Below are 24,374 nucleotides of genomic sequence, written 5' to 3'. Positions count from 1 at the left end.
AACTCAGACTGCATCCTACATAATAGCTTGTCAAACATTTAGCTGGACCAAGACCAATGTGCAGATCACAAAGTCATGTGATATGGAGTGGATAGCTGACTGTGCTGAATTATTTTGATAATTCAAAAACAAAGCAGCCCAACATACATTAGTTATGAAGACTAGTGGAGATATTTGGTGAGAAGAGTAAGGCTGTGTCATTGCCATTCCCTGAAATTAAACTGAGCTGGGGTGTTAAGAGGAACTGATATTCATTTAAAAAGAAAATGAGTAACTGATGTATGCATCAGTCAATTATTTTAGACAACAAAGAGAGTAAACTAATTGGCCATAATTAAACAATATAGTGGATGAGCCCCCTTTGGGGAGTGACATGACGATATATGTTTTCCAACACTTGGGTAAATAATTTTCACTGACTGAGTGGATATCCAGTATAGAGACAGGACTGGCAATAACTTCTGAGGCCATTGTGATGTACTCTGCAGGGAGGATGACATACATAGGAAAGGTGGATTTTAGATAATTAGCATTTTTTATATGAAAAAGGCAAGAACTGGAGATATGTGAAGGTGGAAATATATTTCCCTTATTTCCCTGTTAGTGTTGTTTTTTGGTCAGGAGGTGTGAACTGTATGCTGTAATTTTTAAGTTGTGTTTACTGAATTTGATAAATGTAGTAGTAATGTTAGCAGAGAGATTTACGTTTTTTTCCTAGGGTGAAAAGTTGAACTTTAAAGTTCCAAACAATCCTCAGGTTATTGCTTTTCTTGTTTTGTTGATAAATTTTCTGCGTTTGTCAATAAATATTTCCTCAGGTCAGCAGGATGTAAAAAATCAAAGGGGATATTTGGAAAGATCTGTTATGCTATGGCACAGGGATAAGTACTAATGACATCATAGAACAACATGGCCTCATGCTGCCTAGCCACACAGCCGGACTAGCAAAGCACCAGTATTTCACGAAAGGGCTGTACAGTAAATTAACACAGCCACATTACTGGCAACTGTCATGTGACTGAACTGCAGCAATGTGCTTGTACTACAGTTCAGTGAGAAGAATGGGAGGGTGAAGTGCCAAAGGCTTTGCACATTCATATGTGCAACAAAGCATCTATAGCAACAACACGCTCACTGTAAGCAGGCCACAGAGGACCAGCAAAGCAAGTAAAGCAAAGTGCTACCACCATTCTTCATAAAAATGAGAGGGAAAGAAGGAGGTAGGAAAGTCAGAAAAGGGGAAAGAGAAAGCAGAGGCTCATGTGTGCATGTGTGCAGACACACACACACACACACACACACACACACACACACACACACACACACACACACACACACACACACACACACATACACACACTCTTTCAAGCGTGCACACATGGGTATCTTTAAGAAAAGAAAGGTTGGGGAAGGGTATGCGTTTTCTGGGACAGGTGCTCATTTTACAGTTTTTTAAGCAGAAGGCTAGATGTTGAAGGTAACAAGGAGCTGGTACAGGAAGGAAAGAAGAAGTAGACAAAGATAGCACAATAAGGCAAAAAGTAAAAAATGCAGACAGACACAGAATGATGGTATGTACATGATGGGGACAACAGTAGATGGTTGCAAACATACAGTTCATAAACAACTGGTGACATAGAGGACAGAATAACAACAGTATGAGGAGCGACATATAAAGAAGAGGAATAATATGATATGGTGCAGATGGTCTGCCTGACTGGCCCAGAGGATACCCCATCCAGATGTCATTCACTTCTGTAGCTGATAAAATGGGCAGGTTTAGACTCTTGTGATAAGGTATGTCATCCACATGACTCTATCTGCCACACCAGCAGATGTTCTAAAGTTCCAATGCAAGAGACCAGCTCTGAACCTGACATTGGGTGACCAAGTGAAAAAGGAGCCTCCACTATTCCCCCCCTGAGAAGTGGCTGTAGAGGCCTCTATTGAGCTCTCCAGGTCACCTTCAGCAGTGTGACCTTCATTCTCCTTCTTAGAAGCAGGCTTGGAAACTGCTAGTGACTCAGAAGCAGACACATTAGCTGGAGCAAACTGGTGGCTGACACTGATCCATATCTTATTCCACAAAAACAGGAAAAAAAGAATAAATAATGTGCATTAAAACATGACTATAATAAATATAATTTTAGTTGCACATGACAGCCATGGATATAGTATATATATATATATATATATATATATATATATATATATATATATATATATATCTGCCACCACCTGGACAGACTTTCAGACCTCCTTAGTCAGGCCTCTTTGCTGAATTTTATCTCCTCAGTTGCTGTAAAAGAAAGCAAATACTATTCAGTTTACTGTGATCCTGTCAACAGAAAGTAAAGACAACTAACAGAAAACAGACATAAATAAAAAAGGACAAAACGTATATACAGTTCTTACTGTACATTCTGCATTACCTCTGTCTCCCACTGGCAACTCAGGTCAGGGTGGCACCTGCACAGGTCACTATAATGATGTCTGCACTATTCACCAGAACAGGTGGTGCCAGCACCATCACTCACCACTTTTGCAGACTTGTACCAGGCATTAAACTTATATAAGGAGTCCACATCATGATACAACAGCTGCAGCTGATAGTCCCTGTGCTGCATATGCAAAAAGATCTTATATTCATAGCTGCACCTGGCAGAGCCCAGCTGAACTCAGCTCCTAAAGAGGCCATGCCCATGCTATAGGTCTTTATGAGGAGCAAAATTATAGCCCTATGTGCAAGGCTGCACATTATCTACACCACATGGCATGCATCAACAGGCAGTAATGGTACATTATCTACACCACATGGCATGCATCAACAGGTAGTAATAGTTCATTGCTGAAAGTATCAGAAGCACAGAGTGATCATGCAATGAGCTTCACAAACGTTATGCACAAGCTTAGCATACATGTGTTCTATTAGCCTGAGAACAGACAGGAAAGAGAATGGTAGTGCTGGATGGGTGTGATAATGCAATGCTTTGTAGCAGTGATTCAGCTACAATCATGTTAAATAACCTCATTAACATTATCACCATGCCTCAAGACCTGTTGTAATATAATAAAAGGTGATATCAACATACTCCAGGAGACTGTGTTGAGACAAGAAAGTCAAAAATAAGAATTCAGTGTAGAAGACTTTGCACTATGATACATTCGTAGTGAAAGAAGATAAGACAACTGGTAATATATCTCTGCACTACAAATGCACCCATAATGCATGGCAGCAGCAGGAACATATAGGAAACAGTAAACTGGGTGAGGTAACATAGCATGAAGGCATTACAGATTGTTGCCAGCTTGGGGGGAGTCACAATGACAGAGAACAACACATATTTGTTTGACAATTACGTTCCTTATTGGGGAAACACACAATAACAAAGAATATAACATAAGGGCACCACGGGATACTGTCCTACTTGTGGGAGGGGGTTACCATGACAAAGAGCATGGTACAAGGGCATGACAGGTTAATATCAAGCAGGTGGTCCATACTGTGACCTATGCAAGTAGACCACAAGATATGCTAGAGGTAAAGCAATGCCTCCAGTACACAGATCAAATCATGGCCATATGTAGACAGAAGAAAGGCAGATGAAGTATATAGAATTACTATCTGTCAGTACAGTGCAGCAATAAGGTGGGCAATGGTAACATGCCAGCTGATACTTTCAGTACGGAGCTTGTTGGGAACAGTCACAGCACAATAACAATGAGATATGTGACCACCAAACAGAAGGAAGGGGGCAGTACTGAGACACAGCTGTCAGTCAGTGATATTCATGCACCCACACATTGAGTAATATGTGTATCCCACAGGTGTATATGTCTTGTTGTGGGTCCAAATAATAACAATGGCTGGAAAAGTTGCAACCCATGAGAGAGAAGTGTCATTGCAGGCCCTATGGATACATGCCATGTGTATACATAAAGAAAGTAAAACTGGCAAGGCCTTCTGTGACCATTTGTAGCAGGAAGTAGTGCAGGACATTAGTGCTGTGGATGATCATAATAGAACAATAATACAGGTGTATCACATGCCATGACCAAGGCACAGTGCACTACCAGTGACAGGTCAACCGCAGGAGGTGGACCACCAACTCAGAAACAGTTCACAGAGGTGGAAAAATGACTAATGCTGTCAAGGGTGAGTGAATGAATCTTCATTGCTACTGGTGATCTGGATGTAGGAGATGGGCTGGTGACAACTGCTCAAGTGTCTGTAGAGGATGCACCAGGTTAGTACTAATGTGTAAATTTCATGTTGTACACCAACCTGCATATGAGAAAGAGTTATTCAGCAGAACAACTATGCACAACTGCTATCCACATACAGCAAGGCTGTAACTGCAATAGTCTGCACCACAAGGTATTTGTGTCCATATACCATTTACATAAGTGGCCTACAGACATATGTGTACCACATGTTGGATGCAGTGAGGTATATGTTCCAGAACTGCCACAAATATGTTATTTTATGCTTTCACAAGTTCTCTTGCTGGGGGGGGTTCAATACAACAGATAAGTATATGCCTGAGGTCAGCAGGTTACCTGTGAGATGATGATGATAGGCAGAGGGCACAGTCAGATGGCACAGTGGCAATGTCAGCAATCCTAGCAATAAGGGGCACACACAAATACACCATATAAGAGGTGATGATAGATAGGCAAGACAAACCTCCAGCATCATCTGTTTAGTTCTGAATGGATTGTCAATGTCAGCCCCATCCAGGCTGCATAGGAGTCTCCACCATGGATGCCATCTGTCAACCGCACTGTATTTGATATGTATGCACCCACCATAGGGGAGAGATGCATTGATAGCTATTGCTACCATGACTCCAGGTCTTTACCTGACCAGACTGCTACACTTGGCATCAAGTACCAGATGTTAGTTAATGATCCAGGCACAGACTGAGACATATGCTATACAAACCATGGTAGAGATGATTATTATGTTGCATGGCCTGCAATAAGGACTTGCAATACAAAAATGGCCACAGATCTCATATGCATAACATAGTGCATGATTAGATGTAGCTAAAAAGAGGAATTGTGTTTTTAGGAGTCCAAACACTTGTGTGACAATATTCCATGGCTGTGAATGCATCGTGTCCTACACTATCTCAGCCATGTTCTGGTGGTTTCAGATGCGTGTCACCAAATACAGTTCTAAGGCATCATCTGCAACACACAATAGTGGGGCCATTGTGAGTGGCCTGCTGCCTACCTCAATAGAAACAGCATGCGCTGGCCTATGTCACTGGCAATATGTGAACCTGCCAACTAAATGACCCTGTGGGATGTCACTGTACAAAAAATTCTTGTAAAAGCCACACATTTACCAGATGTGTGAATCATGGGCACTCCTTGGATGATGCACAGACACGTATGGTATAATAACTTGTCCATTGCACTCCATATGGAAGATGATGGAGTGGAAGCCCTTCTGAGTGATATACTGGACACTATGTGGAGAAAGTGAGGCCTTGGCAGCAATGTGGGTGTAATCAATGGTCCCCCAGGACTTCAGAGGAAATAGTCTATTTTGTAAATTGCCTGCATAGTGGCAGTTTATTCTCTGCAGTCAGTAAAATCCATATATGTCCCTCCACATGCTATAACATCATGTCAAGAAACTTGTGTAGGAACCATGATGCTGATGCATGTGAACCCACTAATGTGTCCCCTGTCAGACACTGAAAGGTCCCAGTAGTAAGGATGGTTAATACATGACCTTTTGCATCCATTGGGACAATCAATCCATTCATCTTCCTCATTTAGGCAGCACAAATCTACTAACTTCCATATGGCATCTCTCTCCACATAGCAGTGGTCACCAATGTCCTATTCACAGATCTGATGATGTCAACTAATGCTGGACCAAATGCAATGCAGAGGCTGATGACATACAACATCACAGGCATGGCTGTCAGATCAGGCACTGGCACATGCTCAGCTAAGGCTGCTGCATGAGTGAATCTCCTGTACACCAAGAAATCCTGTGTTTGAAATTGATGTGCATCATGGCTCTTCTTGCTAGATTTATACATCTCGGAATTTCTCTGCCATGTTGATTTGATCACTTGCATAATCAACTATCCTCATTAGCATGGTTGCATTTGTTTATTTATTTGTTTTATTTTATTGTTATTTATTTAACATTTGTTGACCAGGAAAGTCCAACTAGGAAAGAGACTACTTTCAGTGGAGGTCCAAGGAGAAATACTCCAGATGCATGTCTTTGGAATGTGGGCGAAAACCGAAGCACCCAGAGGAAACCCATGAGATCACAGGGAGGAGATACAGACTCCACACAGAAGGCACCCTAGCTGAGAATTGAACCAGAGAACCTCTTGCTGTGAGGCAACAACATTAACTACTGCACAATTGGGTTGCCCAATTCTCATTTGCATGCCATTACTCAGTCATTTGCATACCATGAATACCACACTATTTCTCCATAGCCTATTCATGCTGCTTGTGCCATGGGATCACTCTCTCATTTCATATCATTGTTCATTACACTATTTTGCATAAATCTGTGTACTAATTGTTTCTGAATATCCCCTCCTGATGCATGTACATTGAGTATACTGCAATGCAGACATGTAAAAACAAATAAATTGTTCATTGTTTCCTCTGTCATGTGCCTTCATGCACCAGTTTGCTTTCCATCAAATGTCCAATCCACTATTTGTACCACACATGCAATGGAAGACTATAATAAGGGCAATGCATGTGGTAACAAAAGGCCTGTCAGCTCCAGGTAGCCCATGGCTAGCGTAAAGATTAGTTTAGTAGAACCCCTACTCCTTGAGTCAGTGAGTTTTCTCTGCTTTAAATAGCACCAGCAGCAAATCAGCGCTCAAACACTGTTACTGCTCAGCTCCAACACTGTTAACAGTATAGCACCAGCAGTGTTGGAATGTGACAGTAACAGTATTAATTGTAATGCACCAGCAGTCCTGGGGGATGGCAATAACAGTGTGTGTGTGTGTGTGTGTGTGTGTGTGTGTGTGTGTGTGTGTGTGTGTGTGTGTGTGTGTGCGCCCCAACACTATTAACAGCACAACAACAATATGCAGTATTTGAGTTTTGTTTTTATTTTATTATTGCATTTATTACCTTTCTTAAGTACATTGACAGGTACTATTTCTGGCTTTTCAGATTTAAAGCCACAGCAACCTACATATACGTGTTGATTTCTCCTAGAATCCTACTAGCCTTTGACCTTTGACTGCCCCTTTTGGGTGCCAGTCATAGGTCAAATCTGCTTGGGTAATAGCAGGTAGGGTTTCACTACTTCATCTACATAGCTATTTAAAGTTAATTGATATGGAATCTATTTCAATTGATCTTCAAACAACATTGTCGAAACATACGGTACATAGTCGAGACCACATACTGCCTGGATGCCAGAAAAGAAGAAATTTGGAAAACCTGAAAGAAACTCAGCCAGAATAGGTGAAGAGAAAACACTGTCTGGAATGGATTCTGCAGCTGGTCAACAAAAAGCATTGTAGAAAAACCTCCAACCACATATATGCCAAGCTATTTATTGAACTAAAAGCAAACAATAAATGTGGATGCAACATTAATAGTATTAAAAACAATAATAAAATCACATATAAATCTAAACTGATTAAGTACATGAAAGAAAATCAATGGTATTACATCTGCTTCTTGATTAGATCTGGTTTAATGCTAACTGCATTATTTAAAACAGTTTTTGAGTCAGCTCTTAGCCTTATGATCCAATTGTACTCACTAGTCTCATTTGTGAAATATGGTTTTGCAAGAAAAAATGGCCAAAAAACACTGGACTTTTGTTGACTTTGTTAAACTTGTGGATGGACTATAAAGCATATATCCAACTTTATATTTAATGTTTAGAAGGACACTAAAAGGGGGAACATTAACTGTAAGTAAACACATTTTTGTTCTTATTTATATCGGCATAAAACATTTCATGATATAAACTGCATGTTCCATACAGTAAATCAGTTTTGTGTAGTGTGTAGTCAGGGTTATTTTAAATGTGGGAAGAGTCTTTTCAATGACTGTTGTATGTGTTAAAAATATTAAAGTAAATGTAGTTTTTTTAGTTGTAAGAAATATAGGTTTTACAGTATAACAAGAGAAAAAAGATGAACAAAAGCATGTGTAATTTTTATAATGCTACCATCTTGAGCTGCTGGGGTGGGGGTGGGGTGTAAAAATTCACCGATTGTATTACATGTAGAATTAAGATATTTTCTGTTTTTATTTTACAAGGGTGAATGCCTAGATTACTACCTCTGGCTTAAGCTGTAAACATGTGTTTTTGCAAGCTTGTAGGCATTGAAAATAAGACAAAATAATGATAGCCATTAAAATGCTAAGCGTTTTACAACTGCAAAGATAGTAGCTTGTTTGTTTTACACTGGTAAATGTTCAGTGAAGTCAAGATGTCTGCAGCTGAAGACAGCTAAGCATTCTTTTCTGAGTGAAATTTATAAAAACCCATCCTGAATATATTTCCATGTAGATAAGATGTCTGCAGGTGCAAACAGTTAATTTTGATAATTCTGAGTATTTTTTTGCTGAGGAAATGCAAAATTTAGAGGTACAATGGCAAACAGTTCTGTGAAAATAATTAAGTTTGAAATTATGGGAAGTGAATTACAGGTAAAAACTTCCCTAGCAGCCTTAATACTTTAATGCAGTCAACAGAATAGTGTACAACTTAGTTTTATTTAAAGATAGCTAGTGCACCTTTTCTTAGGACTAAAATTTAATGTTTTCTGAAATTATAAAAGCTGTTTTCTTACCTGGGAGGGAATGATAGATAAAAAAGAACAGCAACAATCAGTGCAAGTGGGAGTACAAGCTGTATCCTGCACTTTAGCATGGGGTAACCTTAATTTTCAGATAGATAATGCCTGTAGGTGCAACCATCAGTTTGGGACAATTGTTCTCTTTGGTAGTAAACTTTATGTTTTGAAGATATATATATAGCATTACATGTTTGCTCCAAGTTAATGGGAGATTGGGGTGTTTTGCATTTAGTTTTTTGTTTGAGAGTTTTCATTAAAACAAAGTGTGTTGAAAATGTGACATAGGTTCAAATAAAGATGAGAAGAAACAACTGTACAAAAGAACAGCCTGCCAAACATTAGTATATGCATGCAACACAAAAGCTGGGAATACACATTCAAAAAAAACTGTTGTGTATAATAGGTGGGAACAATAGCTTTTTATCATGATTACTATGCTGTCTATATTATCCTGTAATGTAAATGCCCTTACAGGTATCGATAAAAAAGAAGAATATTGAATTATATTAAGAAATGCAGACTGAAAATAGCAATGCTACAGGAGACACATTTGGAAAGAAATGAGCGTGTGAATTTGACAATGAGAGGATTTCAGAATGGATATTCAGCAGAATATCAGGGACAGAGGAAATGGGGAATAATTATACTACTTACTAGAGGAGCTCCAATAGTGATAGATGAGGGGAAAAAGACAAAAATAAAATAGTTATGGTAGTAAGGGGTTATTTTCAAGGGAGGAGGATTTTAATGGCATGTATTTATATTCCACCAAAAACTGCTGTTATAGAGCTTAATAAATTTTTAAGAGAAATAGAGAGCATTTAGCAGGGAATATTATTTATAGGTGGGGACTAGATTTTGATTTGCACTAGTGAGGATGTATCAGGGGGACCAAGATGGGACAATATAACAAAAGAGGGTAGATTTCAGAAGAAATATATAAAAATATTTGGTATGGAAGATGCAAATTTAGCAGTAGGATCTCAGACAAAATTTACATATTATTCCCCAACATACAATAATTAGGCTAGACTATTATATTTCACAGGAACATGTGCATTTAGCTCACTGGTAACCAAAATTCACCACAAACCTCCTCAGCAATGCGAACCCAGTCACAATAAAGGAGATCTTCAATAATTTGAAAAACGATGTAGACATAAACACAGCAATACTTTATTCCAATAAAAGAATCCCCAGAGTAGTACACTCCATTCGAAACAGCACATAAGTTAGCACAAAAAATTGTAGATCATGGATTAAGCACTTTCGTCTCCATTCGGAGACTTCATCAGAATCCATGAAATAAAAAATCACAATCCTTTTATACAATTAAAATCTAATTAGCTGGCAACTGACTTGATTAATTAATTGACATTTTTTAAAGAAACAACATACAACCAGTGCTTAAATGTAAATTCTCATTTTTAAAAAAGATGTCTGATCAAAATAATCTGTGACTTGTTTTATGAAAATGGATTTTGAAAATGAATACTAAAATTGGATATTAATTCACATACATATATAGGTTAATATTAAATATGTTATGAACTGGACAAAACTCTATAATTATAAGAGACTATGATTATAAAAATATATATGTTTATGTGTAAAAGTTGTAATAATATATAATAAATAAATTAATATTTTAAAATATATAGGAACAATAAATAAATATATAAATATATAAATGCTTTATGTATTTATATAAAAAATATTTTTATATAAAATGAAATATACACTCCTTAATGCCTATAACTTGTATAATACATATAATATTTAGTATTTAATATAATGTATATAATAAATAACCATTTAAAAATTGTTAATGTATATAAATTTTTTATGCAACATATAAAAACATGTAAAATGTATAAGTATATATGGTATAGATACAACAAAATCAGGGTAAGAGGAATATGCGTATTCAGATCTGTAAAGTTAGTGAATTTTTAGTTGAGAACTCAACCTGTTTTTAGTGTACCTATTCTCATTTATGTTTCTTAGGGTCAGCTGCAAGTATTTTCAATGCTGGGGTGATGGAGATGTGGTCATTCAGACCCTTCCCACAGCATGAATCCAATCTAAGCTGCCACATCATTTCTTTGAATTCCAACTGAGTCTCCCAATCACCCCCTCTCTCGGGACACTTCACCTCCTCAATCACCCAGAACTTGAAATCAGCATTTTTACAAACTAATACATGCCTATACAAGGCATTATTTTCATTTTGTTGGTTAATATCTCTCACGTGTTCATAAATTCTTAATCTTAAGTGTCGTTCTGTTTTCCCTACATAATAATTCCAACATATTTTACAAAACGCAAGATACACCACCCCTTTGGTATAACAACTACTATAGCTCTTGGCTACTAGGGTCGTTCTAAGACTGGGTATTCTTATCTCTTTTTGTCCTGCTATAAATGCACACTGCGCATCTACCACATTTAAATGTCCCACGTTTTGTACTTGTTCCTTGGATATTCATCTTTTTACTTTCGAAAATATTCTTAATATTCCTATTCCTTCTATAACTGTACTGTATATCCTTTTGAAATACATCAGTTCTAATGGACATTTCCCTAAACATCCCCCATGTCTCATTAATACATTTTCTAAGCGACCCTACACCATGATAGTATGTTAAGGTTAAATATGGCACTCCATTTGAATTATTGTTGTTATTATTGTTGTTACTATTTAAATTCTCAAATTCTAAATAATTGACGCTCACATAATTTTTAGTCATATTCACATAACTGTTCTTGACTAATAAAGGAATGTATTTTTTGTTTAATTTTCCTTCTTGTACCTGATTTTTCACATCATATATCAGTTTGGGGGGATATCCTCTCTCTTCGAATATTTTGCCAACGTTTACAATCTCTTCAATAAATTCGTCTTCATCTGAAATCATCCTTTCCATTCTAATCATTTGTCCCTTTACAATATTCTTTTTTAGTACATATGAATGGTCACTATCGAAATGTAAATAAGCGTTGGAAAAATGTTCCTTTCTAAATACGTTGGATTTAAAACATTTGTTGGAATAATCCTTGTCCAACCTCACATCCAAATAATGTGTGAAATCTTTACCGATATCATGTGTAAACTCCAAAAATGACGTAGTTTGGTTAATATAATCCACAAATTCATCTACCTTATTGGTTGTCCCATTCCATAAAACAAAAATATCATCCAAAAATCTATAATATTTGACCATGTACCTGTAATATTCAGAAGAAAAGATGTACCTAATTTCCCAGTATAACATAATGATGTTAGCATATATAGGGGCACAGGCCGAGCCCATGGCCACCCCTTCTTTTTGATGAAAGTATTCACCCTAGAAGTACAGATAATTGTATTTTAAAACTAATTCCATACTTTCAAGAACCAACTTAAATTCATCATTAGTTAAAAAATTAATTTCCGTTAACATGTCTTCAAACCACGCCATCCCCATATCTTGAGGTATAATGGAAAACAAATCCTTTACATCAATTGTAATAAACATGCTATCATCGCTGTATGGACACTCACCCATCTTAGTCAAAAAATCCCATGAGTCAATCAAAATGTGACAATATTTTTTATGAAACTTTTTTAATTTAAAGTCTACATAAACCACCAAAGGTTGGGTTTTGGAACCCTGGGATGAAACAATTGGTCTCATAGGGGGATCTTTAATAGACTTATGGACCTTCGGTATACCAAAAATACCCGGTATGACAGGTTTAGGGACTTTAAGAAAATTGTATAGGTCAACGTCAATCAAACCCTGCATCAAATTGTCTTCTAATAATATATCTATCTGTCTGTATGATATATTTATTTCATTTCTAGAAACTCTACTATATTTGATCTCATTGTCTAAGATATCCATCATCTTTGTTGTATAGTCCCATTTGTCCATGAGCACTACACCCCCACCTTTATCCGGTTTCATAACTCTTATTTTGTCATTACAAATAAGTTCTTTCAATAAATTGGTTTCAGTATCTGTTAAATTGTTAACTACTTGTCTGTTAGATTGATATGTCGTACGTATTCTCCTAGTTACACATTTCTCAAAATTCATAATTTCATGGTGTAAAGGAGGATTGAATGTGCTCGATCTCTTTAGTGCACATTCCTTGTTTGAACAACTTCTGTCTTTATACATATGCATAAAGTTTAATTTTCTCGTAAATAATTTGATATCCAACAAGATATTTTCAATTTTAGGGATTTTTACAGGCACAAAAGTAAATCCTTTAATAAATAAGTTAAAATAATCTTCATTAACCTGTATGTCGGTATAATTAAAAATGTTAAAATTCCTACCAGTACAAATAATATCTTGTCTTGTTTCTTCTGATTGAACATCTATTTTAGTTTCATCCCCACTAATATTAAGCACTGGTTCATCATATGTTACCTGTGTAACCTCACCCCATACTGGGTACTGTTGTTCCCCATCACCTGTGCGTATGTAGGTTGTTGTAATCGGTTCCGTAATCTCTCTGATCTTCTGGGTTCTTCTAGATCTAAAGGGATGGTATCCCTAACATTGTTAACACTATCCCCACAATCTGTATACTGCTGTTCACTTCCTTGTATATCGGGATCATAACGATATTGTTCTCTAACTACATGGTCTTGTTCACATCTTCCCCTTTTGTCATTCCCATAAGACCTTATGTTATAACCACCATTATATTTTGCATCACCCCTCCAATTCCTATTGTATTTTCGATTAAATGTGTTGTCATTGTGGTGTTTGTTGTTGTTAGAATCTACATAATATGCCATACCCCTATCGTATTCAGCTAAATCTCTTTCCAACTTCACCAGTTTTCTGTTGATGTTCGTATTGGTAGTATGATCAACATCTTGTAACACTCTCAAATAAATATTTTCATGTTCATCTACTGAGAATAAAAGATCAGAGCTAATACGCTCGTACAATACATCAATTTCTTTTTTAAGCATTTCCATGTTTTTGATGTTCCATTTTATCATTTCCTTAAGAATAGCCAGCCCACAATTGTTTAAAATGTCACAAATAATTTTTAAAAAATCTTTATCGTCTTTGACACAGTTTGGAAATTTATTTAATCTCAACCCCTTTGGTATTACTTTCTCATCTACACATTTCTCAAAATACCAATTCTCTGAGACCAAAGATTTATAAATGAGGTAGATTAGCGATCCAGGAAGCCCAAAGCAGCCCATGTAAGAGCCGTTTTAGCTGCAGAAATATACTCAGTTGACAACTGAGTACGTTTCTGCAAATAACACAATTGAGCCATGTCAGCTCCAAATAAAGGGTGCATATGTATCAGGCAGCATGCCAATAGCCAATTATGTGGCCATTGGCAAGGTACCCCATTGCAAACGGGCTGTGCTATATAAAACATAAAAATGAAGGTTATAAACCCACAAATGTGGGTTTTATGCAATACATCGATTTACAATGCAGGGACCAGCAGACAAAAAACAACATGGCCACCATTTAGTGGTTGCTAAGGGGGGAAGCTGAGTCTAAGACATGTAACTAAGCATTAGTAGGCAATCTGATGTAAATGAGTATTAGGATACTGAATTCCACTGTCACATAGCAAATGAGCACATTCTGAGTAGTGTAAGAGATACATAAGGGGGAGGAATAGAGTAGGAGATAGGTGACATCACAGGGGGGAATGACAGAAAGAAATGCAGTTCATTGGAGGTCAGTGTTACATGACAGATGTCAGACACATATCATGGAAAGAGGAGTGCCACAAGATAAGCATGGGAAAGTCAAGAAATGAAAGGTGTACACTGTTGCTTACGCCAAAGTTTCTTGCTGGGCGTGCATGCGCACGTGTGCGCGCCATGAGGCGCGAGTAGGGCAGTGTGCACGCGTGTAAGGCAGACTGAGCATGTGAGAGCCTGTTGGCAGACTTGTAAGACTGTTTGCGCTGGTGTGCATGCGTTTTAACCCGAATAAGATGATTCTAAACCGTGTAAGCATGTGTGCGCACGTGTAAGCCACTGTGAGCGTGTTTCTGCTGGTATGCGCGTTGCTCCCCTCTGAGGAAACAGAAAGGAAACAAGAAGCAACAGAATTAGTAGGAAGCTAGCAGGGAATACTGCTGGAGCTAGCAGGTGAAAACAATTAGAAGCAGGCAATTACACAGGCAGAATAGTAGCCCAGCCAAGCACTTAAAACTCTGCAAACAGCAGTGCAGGATGTTTCTCTCAAGAGACACTGCAAGACAGGAGTAAGCTATTAGAAGTGAAAACTGAAAAAGCTGAACTCAGAGCAGAAATGCTTGGGGCTGCCATAGCTGTCATAAGGAGACATAGGGTACTTGCTGAGGGTGGTGACAATGCAAATGGTGCCAGACAACCCACAGTGAGGAGGCGGAGAAGAGTGTACAGGCCCAGGGTCACCTACCATGGGTTACATGAGCTGGAGATATTGGAGCACTATAGAGTGGACAGAGACCTCCTGCAGAAAATTGTTGAGCTGTGCAGGCCACGCCTCACACACAGAACCAACAGAGGGGAACCCATCCCAGTGGAAACCAAGGTATGTGTTGGCTTAAGAATACTAGCAACAGGTACCTTCCAGAGACCAACTGGTGATATGATGTGGATATCACAGGCATCAGCCTCCAGGGTACTGCACCAGTTCCTGGATGCTATGTCAGCACATGTCGGTGATCATGTATATTTCCCCAATGCCCGTGAGGTATTGGCCAGCAATATGCGTCTCTTCCAGCAAATAGCGGAATACCCTGAGGTAGTGGGTGCAATAGACTGCACGCACATATGCATCAAAGCACCAGCCGGTGAGCTGGGTAGGGCCTACATTAACCGCAAGGGCTTCCCCTCCATCAACTGCCAGGTCATGTGTGATGCCCAGGGCATAATAATGAATGTGTGTGCTGGCTGCCCTGGGAGCTACCATGATTCCCATATCTGGCATTTGACGCAGCTGTATCAGACATTTGCCAATGGGGACATCCCACATGGACACCTAGTGGGGGATGCAGGTTATGCACTGGAGCCATGGCTGATGACACCCATCAGAAACGCACACACACCTGAACAGGAACGCCATAATGAGGCACACACACAAACACATAATGTAATAGATCATGTGTTTGGCCTGCTCAAGTCATGGTTCCGGTGTCTGGACACATCTGGTGGAGCCTTGCAGTACTCACCAACTACATGCACCCAAATTGTCATGGTATGTGCTATGCTACATAATATGATCTTGCGAAAACAGCTGCAGCAGAACCAGCATAGGGCCGGGCCAAACAGCCCCCCACCATTGCCAAGGCCATCACAGGCAGAGCATAACTCGGAGGAAGAACAACCTGAGCCTGCCCCAGTAGGCAGAAGGAGGCATGCCCAGTATGCCTTGGCAAAGAGGCAATGCATACCACATACACTGGCTCAGTAGGAACCCTGGGAATGATACCCCTCTCTGACTCACTCATATAATAACAGGGATGCCTAAAATGACATAACCTGCTCTCAAACATGTACAGGGAGTGTAGTATGTGCATCCGACAGAGGCAGCCCTGCAGCACCACCTGAGGCATGAATGCCATATGTTAAGCAATGTAACACCATGTAGTATATGCAAACTTGATGACCCTGACTAACATCCTACCCTCACCAAGCATGATGCCACAATATGACGATGAGATGATCAATTGCAATAATTGGATGAAGTATTGCAGTTAGTCAAAGGGGATCCAATGTGTGCCAGCCTTGGATGACATGCTGAGCATGACATGATGCTCCACCTGCTAGGGGTGGCATGCACCTATCACTCCAGGCCTTATGGATACTGGCAAAGGCTGTTGTTACCCACAGCGTGCCTTGAATAGGTAAGGCTCAAAACACAAACCCACCTCCATAGGTATCAAAAGGGATAAGAACCTAGATGTAATGCTACCCAATGCCAGAAGTCTAAACAGCAAGATGCATGCAGTCTAAACTCCCCTAGTATGGAGAATGTTGATATCTGTCCTGTAACAGAAAACTGGGTCAAGGCTCACAACAGCACCCTAACACTACCAGGTTACACCTCATACTGTGCTGTACAGCCTCAAAACATGGAACAAGCTACAAAAGGAGGGTGACTAGCAATAATTGTCAAGGATAACCACACCCCCATGTTGGTACCACAACAAAAAGCAGCATGGACTAGCCATGGTCAAGTAACAGTGGCTAAAACTGCCTCCCAGTTTATAGCCTGCTACAGACTACCATCCTAACATCAGGAACTGCACTTGGCCTATGTTGGAATACAAGAATATATCAAGCCCTCCAAACTGCATTATATTGGGTGACTGAAAATACCCAAACATAGACTGGGAGCATTATACTAGCTCCAACACTGTAGGACAAAAGTTCCTAGAATCCATAAACCAAAATGCCCAGGAACAACGTACCACTCCCACAAGAGGGGTAAGCATACTGGATGTGATAATCAGCAACATGGGTACTGGATGGCAAGATGAGAAGTGTATCCCTCACTGGTAAGACCAGACCATAGAGTAATCACACCGGATATACACATCCTGACCACAGTCCCTGGCCAGAAAACCACAGTGAAAAACATGTGTAAAGCAAAAGTTGCACTCCTCCAAACTGATGTGGAATCCATTAAAGGCCCTGTGCAGGTGCAAAATATGGGCCACACCTCAGAACCTGTTATACAGGCATTCCATGAACACTGCCAGGAATGCTTTGATTATGCAATCCCAAATAAATCCAAGACACAATGCCATACATGCAGGCATCTGGCATGGTGGACTCCAGTCATTACCAAACCATGCAAGAGAATGAGGAAGCTACTACATGATAGAGCAAACATAAAAAGGGAAGTAATCACTGATCAGTAGTATGGCAATAAAATATGTCCACACATACAATCCACTAAGGCCAGCTACAACAAGTTGAATCTGTGAATCTTGAGGCAATGTTACACTTGCCCCAAGTACACAGACAACCTTCACCTCCCCCCAAGAAATACAAATATATGTGAGAGATGCAACAATTTATCCAAACCGGAGGCTGAGCTCTCTCAACTCAGTACTGTCAAAACTAGTCAGGAGGAGAAGGTAACTACACACACCACAAACCCAGTCTCACATAGACCTATCACAACTGCAAACCAAAGACATAAACACAGAAAAACATTCCCGGAGGCCCTAATTACAAACACACCACATCAACAGAGGCATCCAAAGCAGACACCCAAGCAACCACGACCTCCAAACATAGCACATGCAACACATAATACACAAAGCTGGTGTGCCAAACAGTCACAGGCCAGAAGGAGAAACAACATGCCTGATACAGTTGTAATAGGTGACTCCATAGTCAGACACACTGCTGTCCCGCTCACCAGACTGAACAAGGGAAAGGGTACAGTAAGCTGCCTGTAGGCTGCTACAATACGCCACATAACAGAAGTACACAGGTCACCCCAAAGCAAGTAGAAATATGATGCAGTCATTGTCCATGCTGGCGTGAATGACCTGAGATGTACCTCCCCGGACTACATGAAAGGAGACATAGATGAGCTCTCCGATTATGTAGTCCAGGCCGGTATGACACTGACCGTGTGCAGCATCCTACCCTCACCAAGAATGATGTCACAGTACAAACACAGAATGATCAGCTTTAACAAGTGGCACAATTACTGGTGTCATTCCAAGGAGATACAATGTCTGTCTGCTTGGGATGTCATGTTTGACAAGCCACGCTGCTGTTCCAGGGATGACTTGCACCTGTTACCCCTGGGCGTCTGGATATTGGATAAGGCTCTTGCCACCTCCATAGAGCCTTTCGTAGGCAAGGCTGAAAAGACTAACCCACCACCCTAGAAAACATAAGTGGAAAGAAACATAAGGGTAATGCTGACCAATGCCAGACGTGTAAACCTCAATATGCATGCTCCCGAGGCCCTCCCCAGTATGGAGAACATTGATGTCTGTGCAGTGACAGAAACCTGCAGCAAGGCTCCTGACAGCACACCAGCACTACCAGGTTATACCTCATATCATGCATTATGGCCCCAAAACCTGGACCAAAACATAAAAAGAGGGGGAGTATCCATATTCAGCACAGACACCCACACGTCCAGGTAACTGACAATGCACGAAGCATCGGAGACCGCCCATGTGCAACTAACCATAGGCAAAACTGCTGTACAGTCTGTAGCATGCTACAGACCACACTCTCACACACAGGAACCCCACCCAGCCGTCCTGAAGACACTGGACAGTATGACTGTCTCACCAAATACCAAACAAGGTACTCACAAATTACCACATAGGTGGTAATCCATTATGTATGGAAGGAGTAATCAGGGACCTAGGGACACAAGTGGACAGTAACCTGTTATGTGACACTCACATTGCCAACGTGGCTAGGAAGACTGTCTATATTGGACACCATATCATGAAAGGATTCACATCTACGTCAACAGAGGTCATTGTGCCCCTAAACTGTTCTCTTATTAGACCCATAATCTAGTACAATGCCTCATTTGGGATGTACCTTACCCGACACCTGCAGCAGTTAGAAAGACCTCAAAGGTACCTCACCAAGAGGATAAAGGGTCTCAAATATATGTCATATGCTGCCTGGCTGTAGACACCCCAGCTGAATGCAGTCACATACTGCCTACACAGAGGTGTTGTATGCCTGTTGTACAAGGCCATGTCCAACACAGGAGTAATGGACATGCTCCACCCCAGAAAACCCAAAGCCATCGGAGCTGTGAGAGTGAGAGATGTCAACCTCAACACATAATGAAATAGGATGTGCTGGAGGGACAGATACATAACCCAGAGGCTCCCTACACCCTGGAACAGAATCCCACTCCATGTTAGGCAGAGCCCCTCACTGACTCTCTTCAACAGGAATCTTGCCAAGTGGCTGGATGATCGTAGATGTACACTGGGGGTCTTCACTGTGTCACGTCCAGCCAGAGGCACAGTAAAATAAATCATAAATGGCCATAATATTCACATAGCAAGGGGTGGCAAAAGCCACACACACTCTGGCTAGGCTTATAAATGCCCTAGGGTGGATAGCCTAGTATGAACCTATGAACCTATGAAGATACAAATTGTACAGGACACTAAGGATAATCACAAGGCTTTCTTTTTTTTTAAAAAAAGTTTATTGTTTTAACATATAAGAGAAATATCATAACAATTTTATACAAATAATTAAAAATAGGTATTATTATAATATTCAACAAAACAACTAAAGTATTTACAAAGACATCCACTACAATCAGATCAATTAATTAAACTAAAATACTGTGCTATTGAAATTAGAATTTTTTTAACAAATTTTGTAAATTATCCCATACAATAAAATGTGATGTTTTTCTAGTTGTTCTCATTCTAATTGTGCTTATTTCCATATGACACATTATATTCATAACATTTTTAAATTAATTGAACGAAGGAGGTGTATCTGAAATCCAATTTCTAGTTATTATTTTCCTAGCCACTGCTAGGATAGACCATAACAAGGGAAGCTTAATCTTTTAACACATTGAGGTACAGGTGTGTTGAATAATATAAGAGACTTAGAAATAATGAAATTATCTGTAAAAGAGCCTGCAAAATTCATTAATTAACTTCCAGTATTCTTTCAACTTCATACAGTCATAAAACATATGAGCCCAGTCAGCATTAATTTCTACATTACATCTCTTACATAGATTATCTTTATTATTAATTTTATTCATCATCAAAGGTGTATAAAAGATCTATGTAAAAATTTCCATGTATAAAGTCTCCAGACAATGGAAGATGTAGTTCTATAAGCAGATTCCAATATATATTGTTTATCTTGTTGAGTTGGTGGGTCCCCATTAATAGAGGTGAAATAATTCCAGTATGAATCTACATTGTAAAAAGTTTCTTGTCTGATAATTTTATGTATATATGAAAGTTTACCTTTATCAGAAACTTTATGCTGTAAATTTATTATCAAGTAATCAATCAGTTTTGGAATAGATTCTTTAACTGTTATAGACATTAGATCTATTCTATCAATGAGATGTTGTCTAAAGATCTGAACCTCTAACCAGCAAGTTTCTCTTAGATCAAATTCTTGTTTTAAGAAATCTAGATTTTTAACTTTATTATCAGATATCAGCTGATACCAGTACTTTAGATTATTATCTATAGCTAAATGAGCTCCTTCAGAAGTAGATGACATAAGCATACCCTGAGTATAAATTATAGGAATACAATAAAATTCCATTCCCTATACTTAGGGTGCATGAATATAAAGTTACGATAACTAATAATAATATTTAATGGGTAACAGACCATATGTTTAGGTGTAATAGGTGAAGTACAAAATTCCTTTAGCAACCACAACATGGAGTTATTTATAATCATATTTTTATGTGTTAAGGAGATTTTCATGAAGTGCATACTAATTAGCTCCCAATAATCTTTCCATTTTGCGACATATGACCGATCTATTAATAAAGTAATAACTTTTATAATAGAAGAGATAATATATAAATTAAAGTCTGGAAAAGAAATACCCCTTGAGACCAGCTATTAGTATGTTTCTTTAATGCAATCCTAGGTCTATTAGGTGCCCATAAGAAATTTAACATTAGTGTATTCAGTTTCTTGATAGTTATTTTTGTAGGTGAAAGTATTATTGATTGTATTAAGTATAAAATCTTGGGGAATATTATCATTTTAATAATTGTAAGTCTCTCCTCCATAGTAAAAACATATTATTCCAGGTATTAAAAAGATTTTGTATATTAAGAAAACAGGTATTATAGTTATTATATATAATAGATTTAATATCTTTAGATAGTATTATACCTAAATAAGTTATCTGACCTGAGTTGGGTACATATTTAGTAAAATCACTAATGAGAGTATTTTTTCGTATATATAGGTAGTATTTTAGTTTTTTCTTCATTGAATATTAAACCAGAAATACTTTTAAAATTCATCATTTTATCAAATAAAGACTGCATAGAAGAATTAGATCCTGCTGATGTAATTAGAACATCATCTGCAAAAAGTTGAATTTTTGATGTTGTATTTTCTTCTATTTCAAAACCCTCTATGTCAGTACTGTTTCTAATCAAATTAGCCCAAGGCTCCATTACTAAAGTGAATAATAGTGGAGAAAGTGGACATCCTTGCTTTGTACCTTTAAGAATGGGTATTTTTGTGAAACATATGTTCCTACCTTAATATAAGCCAGCGTTCCTTTGTATAAATGCTCAATTAAATTTACAAATGCATCAGAGAAATTTGTGCACTTCAGTAAGGTAAACAGATAGTCCCAACTTACTGAATCAAATGCTGAACCTATATCAAGACTAATAAGTGTTAAATCTTTCTTTTCCTATTTGCAAAATCAATTAATGTTAAAGTTCTTCTTATATTATCAAAAGTATTTCTATTTACAATGAAGCCCGTCTGATCTATGTCTATAATGCGGGATAATTGTCTTCAATCTATCAGCAAAAAACTCATAAACATTTTATAATCAACATTAAGTAATGAGATGGGTCGATATGAAGAACATCTAGTTGGATCTTTATTAGGTTTTAAAATTGGTGAAATAAATGTATATTGCCAAGATGGGGGTTATTAACTCAGTTTGGGCCAGAATAAAAACCTTATGTATTAATGAATATGTAGTTTTAGAAAGGATTTTATATATCTCTGGTATAATACCATCATTACCCGGTGCTTTGTTTGATTTAAGCTTATTTATTTGTGTAATAACTTCTGTATATGAAATACTCTTGTCCAATAGTTTAATCTGTTGTTTATTAAGCTTTTTATTCATGTTTGTGGTTATAAACTCCTTTATTTTATCTTTAGGTTCCATGTTAATGTTGTTATGGTTAATCTTGTGAAAGTGATTTCTAAATTCATCCAGTATTTCTGGTATACTAGAAACATTCTTCTTTTTCCTTAGAGAAAAGATTTCTTTGATATGGTTTTGTTTATTCAATCTTTTGTTTTATTTTTAAGTCTATGTAAGTATTTGGGGCTTATTGAATAAGACAAAAACTTGTATTTCTCTAAAGTTATTTTAACTTTATGAGTTAAAATTTCTTTGTATTTCTCATTTAGTTTGTTTATTTCTTCAATAACTTTCTTGTCCATAATATTTTCTTTATTATTATGTTTATAAGAGTCTAGTTTACTTTGAATATCTAACAATTCCTTATCCCAAGATTTCCTTTTGTTATTATACCATATGATACTTTGTCCATATAGATATGATTTTAAGGCATCCCAAACATAGACAATGGAGACTTCAGGAGTATTATTTATGTCTAGAAAATGTTGTACTTCTGAAAGTATATATTCTTTATAGTCTTTTAGCTGAGTTAAGTATGCTGGTATCCTTTTGATCTGAACATTATGAGTATTTTTATCATGAATTCAAAAACAATTGAGTTATGATCAGATATAGGACATGAAATTATTTTGGAATTAATTAAATCTGTTACCATCTGGTTAGAAATAAAGACCCTATCTATTTTTGAATAAGTTTTGTATCTGTTAGAAAAAAGGTGTATGGTAATGATTTTGACTCTATCTGATTATTAATATCATTCAAATGATAAGAATTAGCAAAATCATTTAAATGTTTTGCATTAGATGTAATTCTTCTTTTCTTTATAGTGGTAGCATCACTTTCATGTAGTATACAATTAAAATCACCAGCTAAAATAATATCCCCTATAGAGAATGATATGATCTTATCAATATGATGTTTCACTGTATTAATACCAATTCCAGGTATCCAGTATACATTAATTAAAGTGTAAGTCTTCCCATTAATTTGTATTGTAACCATACAAAACATTCCTTTGTCATCCTGATAAGACTTAATGGTTTTAGGAATGGGCATACTTTTATTCCATAAAATAGCCACTCCTCTTTTTTCTGAGTGTGCTCTGAACTAACCAATACTGCATACTTATTAGTGGCTAGTTTATCAATATCTTTTTTCAAGAGATGGGTTTCTTGCAGGAAGACTAGATTGGCCTTGTGTAGATTAATGTATCTTATTAGGCTTGCCCTTTTACATGGATTATTCAATCCATTAATGTTTAAAGAAATTCCTTTTAAAGATGTCATTTGGCATTTTTAAAACTCAAGAATCTTATGATCGAAATAACAAATAACAAGATAAATAATGTTACATCTCCTCTTTTAGGTGTACCTTTAAATATAGCTGTATTTATTAAATCTCTTATGGGATTTTGTATAGGATTCAATTTTGTTTGTAGTGACAATGAGTGTACAAAATATATTGTGGATGTCAAAACTATATACATATAACAATGAACAAGTGAAAATAATGTAAGGATTAAACCTTGCATCCCGCCTGGAGTTGAAAACTCCAACTTAGAGCAGCATTTACTACTCAAGTTAACCCCCTACCCTAAGCAGCAGTACCTCAGCTACCACCTTATCAATTTAATACTAGTTATATTTAACTGAGGTTAACAGTTTTCA

The sequence above is a fragment of the Protopterus annectens genome, chromosome 1.part2 (genome assembly GCF_019279795.1).
Source record: "Protopterus annectens isolate FY-2018-M chromosome 1.part2, PAN1.0, whole genome shotgun sequence".
Taxonomy (NCBI): Eukaryota; Metazoa; Chordata; order Ceratodontiformes; family Protopteridae; genus Protopterus; species Protopterus annectens.
The sequence above is the reverse complement of the archived record's forward strand: the minus strand, read 5'-3'. Positions refer to the sequence as shown.